This window comes from Phoca vitulina, unplaced genomic scaffold, assembly GCF_004348235.1.
Source record: "Phoca vitulina isolate PV1807 unplaced genomic scaffold, GSC_HSeal_1.0 scaffold151, whole genome shotgun sequence".
Taxonomy (NCBI): Eukaryota; Metazoa; Chordata; class Mammalia; order Carnivora; family Phocidae; genus Phoca; species Phoca vitulina.
The window spans coordinates 91,591-101,786 of record NW_022589854.1 but is presented as its reverse complement, the minus strand read 5'-3'; the positions used below and the strand labels follow the sequence as shown (position 1 = coordinate 101,786).

The 10,196-nt window shown below is 34.5% G+C and overlaps 1 pseudogene; it reads right to left on the bottom strand.

The window, feature by feature from the left end:
• Nucleotides 1-8,217: 8,217 nt before the first annotated feature.
• LOC116628954 lies at nucleotides 8,218-9,666 on the bottom strand (annotated as a pseudogene).
• Nucleotides 9,667-10,196: the final 530 nt, after the last annotated feature.

Here is a 10,196-nt window from a genome sequence, read left to right as displayed (position 1 = left end):
TTGGGTAATGTTTGACATGATCCCCTAAAGTTGAACATTACAGAGGTTAACAGAGAACATTTAATGCTTTTCATAGCAGAGTGGCGTGACTAAACAGATAGTGGAGAAATGATCTCCACAGAGAGAGATACGTATACTCCGGAGCACATATAAGACTATCTAGTCTGGCCTAGGAAGTAAATATCCAAAATTCATTTCTTTTCATTTTATTTATAAACATTTATTTACACTTTTAAATGTTTATAATAAATCACTTATACTCTAACATATTATATATTTTATAAAAATACGGGGTATCAACAAATTTTTCACAGTAGTGACAATAAAAAATAGAAATCTCTGCTTTATGGGACTCATAACCTACCTAAGTTCTCCCACTTGTCTTCTCCTTGATTTACATTGTTTGGGATTATAATATTATAAAAGACTAATCTGAACTTCCTAGATTGCCTATATAACTAATTTTGCTGTTCACAGAAGTTGCCATTGATCATTAAATGTTTAAGATAATAATGAGAAACTGAACTGTAGTAAGCCAAGTTTTTATAAAAGGATTGGTTCTTGCCAACTTCAGACAATGCTACAAAATATGTGGGCCTACAATTGTTCCATTTGGATTATATTATAATACAGGTTTTCACTGAAATATTACAAAGCCAAAATTTTAATGACAATGATTGTGGTTTTCTTTTTTTAATATCGACTTAATTTCTAAGTTCTCTAATTGACTTTGAGACTTCAAAAATAATGAGTGAATATTTTTTGGATACCTGGAAAATTCCTAAGAAAATCAGAATCCATAAGCACAAAGCATCAAACATACCAAGTTGCAATGCAATAATTTTTATGTAGAGTTTTACATGTAAAAGTATTTATTTTTTCCAAAGTTCAAATTAAAATGGTAAAATCAATATAGTATATGCATCACCTTATATTTTGAGAAGTTATCATATTTTAAAGCTTAAGGTTAAACCTTTCTATAATATGAATACATTTGTGTGTATCTGGGTCTGTATGTTTAAATATATACATATAATGATACATTAATATAAAGAGCAACCTAGGAATAATAGAAAGGAGAGGACTAAACAGTTAAAATGAAAAATGATCTTAGAATATATAATTTGCCTTCACAATGAGATTATATAGACTTATTATTTATTTTTCATATATTCTATCCAGATTGCAAAAAGATTTAATATGTCTCACGTGTATGTATATTTTCAACTCAAAATAGTTACTCTGTGTCCTTTTATACTGTCTCTTATCATATTCATAGATTCTGCATTTAAGGAAAAGCTAAAATTTTTAGCTATTGCTGTGCTTTTGTTATTTTTTTATTTTATTTTATAGTTCTTTTTTATTGAAGTGTAGTTGACATACAATATTCTATTAACTTCAGGTGCTATGTTTATTTTAAATGTTACATTGTCACTTTGGTTAACAAAGTAGCCAATACTAAAACTCTTCCTTGTTCTTAGGTAACTATGTTCTAATTTTAATTGAGCAGCCAGATTCCCCTAATAGACAGACCCTTTTGTTATTTTCTTCTCCAAAATCTAACCCTAAATTTAGAGTAATAAAACTGTCAAGATGTCTCTTACACACAAATCATTTTTGGCAATTTCTAGATGGCTAGAACATAATACAAAAGGCTTATTCCCTCACCTTATAAAAGGAGGAATGAAAAACAGACTAAACTATATTTGGTGTGTTCTTTATTTTGTAACTGGATTCACAGTGTTAGAAGAACCATTATTTTTTTTCAGATATGCATTATAGAAAAACTGTCAAATCAAAGAGAGAAAATCAACTTCTACGTTAATTTTGTATAGCTAAAGTACTATTGATATAAATATGTTTCAGCAACTGCCTCTTCAGGGTATGTAGAAGCATGCTCTTATGTGCATGGGCAGACACAAAAACTTTTTACAAATTTATGTATAAGATTTTATACTAGGTCATTATTCCTTGCTTATTAGTGATGATTGTGGTCCACACTTTATGGGAAGGTTTTTAAAGCCCTGGAGATTTGTCAATCATAATTCATAAAATGTTTTACACTAACTTTTAACAAATATTGCTTAAGTCTCTAAGAAAAGGTCATGGTTAGGTCCATATATTTACATATTTTACCCAGTAGGGAAATCCAGGCTCCTATCCTGATATATTCAATCACTCTAATAAATTAACCAAAGCCTGTCATTCTTGTATCTTCCTCCCCTGCACACATGAACCTAAGGGCTCTTGCCATAAGCTACTGATTGATGGTTGGGTATAATGGAAGAAAGTCCCAAGAAAGTTAGCCTTAGAGCTGCAATGCAATGGATTGTATAAAAGACAGGAAATTCAAGTTTTCCAAGACTGCTTCAGCCCAGAAGCAAACTTCAAGAGGTAGACTGCTGATCCAAGAGGAATGGAACAAGAATTAGTTAGTGACGATTGGAGAACCAAGTGAAATTATAAGAAAAATCTAATTGTGATTGTTTGCATTGGGATGTTTTAGGTATTGTGCTTGATATTTTCTATTCGGACAGTCTTATACTACAAAGTTTTTATCTTTTCTTTTCCTTTTTTCTTCTCTTCTTCATCCTCCTCTTTAAAATTCTGTCATAAATAAAATCTTTAAAAAAAATTCTGTCAAAATCATAGGGTAACGGAAGTATCACACTCCTCAAGTGGTATGAAATTCAAGTGATTCTCCAAAAACTCCATGTTAAGAATGTTATGTTTTAGCTCATGTCATCAAACTTTGGGATTCAACAGGTTAAATTCTTCAGAATATTGCAATATGGAGTATAGTCCATTAGAATTCAGAAACATAAAATTTCCTATATGTTTATGACATTTTAATGTAAAAACAGTTCGTAAATGTGAATTTTCAGGGGAATAAAAAGACTTAAAGATGGTGACTCTAGATATATGGGAGACTGTTCAAAATGCCCACAGTTTATATATTGCCAGGGAGGCATATGGCAAGATGGTTACATGTTTGATATTTCCGGTATGACAAGCAAACTGTTAGATATTAATTTATTTCTCAGTTCTGCTACTTATTAGTTGTATAATCTTAAATAAGTTCCTTAACTTTGGGGTGCCTCATTTTCTTCATCTATAAAGTGTGTGTAATCTTAATGTCTATATCTAAAGTTGACAAAAGTAATTGAAACAATACTGCAGTTTATCAGATATCAAATCAAATTTGTTACTGCAACCATATAAGAAATGTCACATTTGAAGGTAAAATCACCTAATTAGAATTAACAAGCCTACCGTCAAGAAACAAATGTTATACTTGATAACAATGCCTGAAGAGACCTTTCAGGAAACTGGTGCTTGTTTTGTTGTCTAAAGGGTCTCTGCCTCACAGATATGAAAGAATATCTTTTCTGGCAGGTCAGGAACCTTGGAAATTTGGGGGCAACTCTGGGGACTGCTGCACAGTAAGGTATTGCAAACAGATGGAGATGAATTTCTTGGTCCTCATTCTATAGCTCTGGATAAGGTAAAAATGGTAAAGGGCATTTCTGAAATAATAGGGACCATTTAAAACAGAGCTTTGGGGGCACTTAGGTGGCTCAGTTGGTTAAGTGTCTGACTCTTGGTTTTGGCTCAGGTCATGATCTCAGGGTCATGAGACTGAGCCCTGCATAGGGCTCCATGCTCAGTCAGGAGACTGCTTGAAGATTTTCTCCCTCTGCCCCTCCACCCATGTGCTCTCTCTCTCTCTCTCTCAAATAAGTAAATAAATCTTTAAAAAAAATAAAACAGAGCTTTGTATTCCTTTCATAATCTTCCAGCAAAAGTTTTCAGGTCTCGGTAGCTTCTCACCCTGAAAGTTGTTAATTATACAATAAGAAGGAATGTGTATATTTAGTGATGTTTTTGATGCACTTATGTGACTATCTGAGGTTGGTGTAAAAAGAACACACTCTGAAAGCCCAGGTTCGTAAACAAAATTAATTTGTTACCATTAAGATTGATTTACTTTGAAATTTTATTTAGAAAATTTTCCTAGATGTTGGAAACTGATTTAAAGGAATAATATAAGTAAAAACCTTTCTGATAATCATGATGGTAATAGCAGTATATAAAGTAAGACTATGTCTACTTTTTGCTATATTTAAAAGTTGTATAGAAAATGATTACTCAAACAGTAAGTTAAAGTGAGAATGATTATTGCTTTTTGGAGGAGGAAACCAGAGGAGTGACAGTCAAAGAAAAGAAATTGTCCCCAAACTAAGAAACGGGCAAACTATATATTCTGCATCTTTGTTTCAGCTTGAAAAAAAATTACTGGCACTAACATTGCTTAGTGATCTGTTTCCAATCTCTGTTGACTATGTTTCATGCTTTCCTGATAGATGTCCCTATTTACGCACTATTGCTGGAAGATAAAACCAAGCCCCAATATCAGGCAGATATATTTTGAACATTTGCTACTTAAATGCACCTGCCTTTTATCTTCTGACTGATAGCATGTACCATCCTGTTACAAACTTCCTTGATAATAATTGGAACATTATGTGTTTAAGGACATTATGTGTTTAAAACTTTGTGAAAGGAAATGTTAATTAGTATAAAAATCTACTTGTTTATGTAAGCATTTCTAGTTCCCACATTTGTAATCATTTCATTTCAAAATCCTTTCTGACCTGGCACACTCTCTTTCAAATGACTTTGTCATCTTCTTGGTTCCCTTGCTGGTGAGTTAATAAAATTTGACACCTTAGAGATAAATTTATTTAAAGCAAATTTTTATCAGATAATATACAAAGCATGTAACAATTGTTAAGACATAGGTCTAGACCAATAACCAACACTGGCTATAAGCAAATAGTATGGCCATAAGAATGTATACTGGCTGCCCACCTCTAGTGCAAGAACAGGAGAAAAGAACTTCCTGGAGATATAGAGAAAAACACTCAGATATAGAGAAAAAACTTCCACTCAGATATAGAGAAAAACAAACTAGTCAGTGAGTCACTGCCAGGGCCAAAGAGGGCTGAGAAATTGCTGGTCAAATGTGTGGGAACATGGTGGTGAAGGACAGAGTGTTTCCAGGGGAGAGAATTGAACTCCCTCTGACAAATCTCTGGTCAAATGTGTGGGAACAAGGTGGTAAAGGACAAAGTGTTTCTAGTGGAGAGAAATGAACTCCCTCTGATAAATCTCTGGTCAAATGTGTGGGAACATGGTGGTAAAGGACAAAGTGTTTCCAGTGGAGAGAAATGAACTCCCTCTGACACATTGCACACAGGGATACAAGTTTGAGTTTGCTTCATTTTGGGGATTTTGTGTTCCTGAGTTGATACTAAAAGCCTACTTACAACAAATGGCTAGTGAAACTGTGAGGTAGACTACTTAGAGTGATTTAATAGTAAGATTTAGAAAAAAAAAAAGTAAAACTGCTGAAGATCTGACAACTGCATTATCACAGTGCACAGGAATTAAAAACAACAACAACAACAACAACAACAACAAGCAGCTCTTGTCCCAGTCTGAGATAGCAGGTTAGAGTTGCAGTATAGACCCAGCTCTTCTTGGGATTAACAAGCCAAGAGCGGGACCCTTTGTGGTCTTTCCTGAGGACTCTAAAGTGACAAGGAGCCATCTGACTCTCTAGGAGACCCATAAAAGAAGGACTAGGTTGTATCAGAATTATTCTTATATGTACATTAAATAGAGGTTATCATCATTTTCTCATAAAAATATATGTGTGAGACTATTCACAAGGCCCACTGTCAAGCCTTTATAAATTGTCAAGGAGGTTTATTCCAGGATGGTTACATATTTGATATTCTCAATATAATAGGCAATTTGATAGATAAGAATTTATTTCTCAGCTCTGCCACTTATTAGTCATGTGACTGTAAGTAAGTTCCTTAACTTGTATATTACCTTAGTTTCCTGAGTACATAAATATAAAATGTGAGTAATCTTAATATCTACCTCTAGGGTTGATACAAGTAATCAAAACAATATTGTAGTTCACTTGAAATGAAAACATCTGAGAATTTCCAGGAAACTTCTGAAAAAGAAGTGGGGAAGACTAATGCCATCATATATGAAGCCATATAAACAAAGTGACAATGATTAAAAGTGTTTAGTACTAACCTACCTAGGTATATAGTAAGAGGCTAATGAAGGCATAACAAGAGTAGAAGAAAGAGAAAACAAAGCCCCAAATGAACTACAGAGTATCTGAAGGTACACATAGTTTATTAATGTATGTGAATAGAGATGAGAAATCCGGCATGGATTTTCTATGCTCTGGAAAAAGTCCTTGGGGTATTTGTCTGTGCTTAATTCCTGGTTTTCTACTAAAGCAGTGCTTTTAATAAGACTCTGTTGTTTCAGGATTACTAATTGCTCTCACCTTTGGTGGCCTTGTCATTTCCTCCTATAACTCCAAGGAGGCTTGAAACTTTGTTTTGAATGGGCAATATTTGAAGATACTGGATTAAGGACAGGACAGAGCAGAAGAATCAGCAAAGAAATGTTTATATCAAAGAAGGAATTTTTTTAAAAGTTTTTATTTAAATTCCAGTTAGTTAACACACAGCATAATATTAGTTTCAGGTGTACAATTTAGTGATTCAACACTTGCATACAACAGTGGGTGCTCATCACAGTAAGTGCACTCCTTAATCTCTATGACCTATTTCACCCATCCTCCCCACCCGCCTCCCCTCTGGTAACAATCAGTTTGTTCCCTATAGTTAAGAGTCTGTTTCTTGCTTTGCCTCTCTCTCTTTTTCCCCCCTTTGTTCATTTCTTTTGTTTCTTAAATTCTGTATATGAGTGAAATCATATGATATTTGTCTTTCTCTGACTGACTTATTTCACTTAGCATAACACTCTCTGGCTCCATTCACATCATTGCAAATGTCAAGGTTCCATTCTTTTTTATGGCTGAGTAATATTCCATGATACCACATTTTTTAATCCATTCATCAGTCAATGGACACTTGAGCTGTAGCCATAATTTGGCTATTGTAGATAATACTGCTATAAACATTGCAGTGTGTGTATCCCTTTGAATTAATATTTTTTTATTCTTTGGGTAGGTACTTAGTAGTGCAATTGCTGGATTGTAGGGTAGTTCTATTTTTAACTTTTTGAGGAACCTCCATACTGTTTTCCAGAGTGGCTGCACCAGTTTGTATTCCCACCAACAGTGCAAGAGGATTCCTTTTTCTCCACATCCTCACCAACACTTGTTTCTTGCGTTATTGATTTTAGCCATTCTGTGACGTGATACCTCATTGTGGTTTTGATTTGTATTTCCCTGATGATGAGTGATGTTGAGCATCTTTTCATGTGTCTGTTGGCCATCTGGATGTCTTCTTTGGAAAAATATCTATTCATGACGTCTGCCCATTTTTTAAGTGGATAATTCATTTTTTGGTGTTGAATTCTATAAGTTCTTTTTTATCACAACTAAACATTTATTATACCATTAAGAAGGAAAGCAATTACACTGATATATCAGAAGCTATATATTTTTTTAAATGTAATATATGTGCATAGACTCTAAGCAGTATTTTAAATATACAATCTCTCCAAAAGAAAATATTCAACCAAAGATAAGATAGATAACTTTTAATATAAGTAAATGTTACAAGATTTTAAATGGCCAAACTGTGGAAAGAGCCAAGATGCCCTTCAATACATGAATGGATAAAGAAGATGTGGTCTATATATACAATGGAATATTACTCAGCCATCAGAAAAGATGAACACCCAACTTTTGCATCAACATGGATGGGACTGGAGGAGATTATGTTAAGTGAAATAAGTAAAGCAGAGAAAGTCAATTATCATATGGTTTCACTTATTTGTGGAATATAAGGAATAGCATGGATGACATTAAGAGAAGGAAGGGAAAAATGAAGAGGGGGAAATCAGAGGGGGAGATGAACCATGAGAGACTATGGACTCTGAGAAACAAACTGAATGTTTTAGAGGGGTGGGGGGGTGGGGGAATGCATTAGCCCAGTGATGGGTATTAAGGAGGGCATGTATTGCACGTAACACTGGGTGTTATATGCAAACAATGAATCGTGGATCACTACATCAAAAACTAATGATGTACTGTATGGTGACTAACATAACATAATAAAAAAGAAGATTTTAAAATTAAAGTCATCATTAGCTTTTCCACAACACAATGTACAGAAATTTGCAAACTTCCTGTACAGAGCAGAATAATCTTTACTCTTGAATGAGGTATTCAATAACACTTTGGTAATCTTTCACAAGTTCCTGAAAGCTTTCGTCCAGCTGTTCATGTTGCATGCTTATTTCTATTTGGTTCATCTGGTTTGTCAGTTCTTCTGGTCTGAGACATTTTCTCATTTTAGCAAGATCTCTCTCCTTTTTCTTATATGGGCTAATTAGTCTTCTTTTAAAGTCCAGTCTATAGCTTCTGTATTGTTCAGCATCACTCATGTCAGTTAACAGTAGTCAAAAGAATTTCATAAACCCGTCTAGCATGTTGCTTCTTTATTTTGAACTTCTGTTGTGCCTCTATTGCCATATGTTTGTTGAACCCTTGCATCAACTTTTCCTGAGAAAAACAGGGCAAATCTTGACAAAGCTTCACAAGCACAAAGTCTCTTAATTTCACATACCTTTTGGATGGATCTTCCTCTGTAATATCAAGAAGAGAAGAAGATGCAATTGTGTATCTATGAACTGTTTCAAAAAGTTGAACACCATGACCTAGACCTTGAAATGGAGTCAGTACCAGCATCTAACTTACACTGGGTTGAGTTTTGTCTGGGTACACATAGTACTTACAGACTCATGTAGCCTATGGTCACAAAGAGCATAGCTCCATCCTTATTATACTTCTCAAATACTAGAAAGTAGTGCCGTCTTTCATCATCCATGTCAATAAAACTGGCAGTTTCAATAAACCACATCAAAAAGGTCTGAGGCCTTTCATGATATTCTCGGAAGCCTCTACATGTCATGTCAGCCTTGTATATCTGAAAGGTAAAGTTCCCCTCCTGTTGGACTGAGAACAGAATATATATGGCATAAGGTTCTAAATGGCGTGAAATCAACTTCTTTTTCCAGTAAAGAGAGAAAAATCATTCATGTTTGTACAAAACCCAGGTAGAATTATTTGTCTAGTTTTGCCCTCTACATCATTAGCTTCTACACAATCAAAGTTTTCATCAACTTTAGATGCACACTCAACACAGAACATTGTTGACAGGCTACCAGCATTAGAGTATAACAGGATCTTTAGACTTTTTTTTATTAAGGTTTTATTTATTTGACAGAGAGAGACACAGTGAGAGAGGGAACACAAGCAGGATGAGTGGGAGAGGGAGAAGCAGGCTTCCTGCTGAGCAGGAGGTCCGATGAGGGGCTCGATCCCAGGACCCTGGGATCATGATCTGAGCCAAAGGCAGATGCTTAACGACTGAGCCACCCAGGTGCCCCGGATCTTTAGACTCTTGTAACCAAAAGCAGTTTTGTCATCTCCAAAGAGTTGATGGGTATATTCAAGAAGGAAAGTTCTAATGTCATTCTCAAGATCTTCAAGAAAATGAACTAATTTTAGTTGGTGTCACATTTGAATTCTGCCAGTTTTTTCACTACACTCTCGTATAAAAACAAAAATTTCTCCATACTACCATATCTGACCATTTCTGAGCTACAAGCACTTATGGCTGAAGAAGGATGAATCTATAAGCTCTTTATATATTTTGGATACTAACCCTTTATCAGATATGTCATTTGAAAATATCTTTTCCCAGTCTGTAGGTTGCCTTTTAGTTTTGTTGACTGTTTCCTTCACTGTGCAAAAGCTTTTTCTTTTTTTACTCCTATATTGTTTTATTTTCTAATTTAAATTCAATTTATTAACATATAATGTATTATTAGTTTCAGAGGTGGAGGTCAATGATTCATCACTCTGATCTAATACCCAGTGCTCATTACAACAAGTGCTTTCCTTAATGTCCATCACCCAGTTATCCCATCCCCCACCCCCTCACATCCACCAACCCTCAGTTTGTTTCCTATGATTTTTTAAAATTTTATTTTATTATGTTATGTTACTCACCATACAAAACATCATTAGTTTTTGATGTGGTAATCCACGATTCATTGTTTTCGTATAACACCCAGTGCTCCATACAGTACGTGCCCTCCTTAATACCTATAACCGGGCTAAC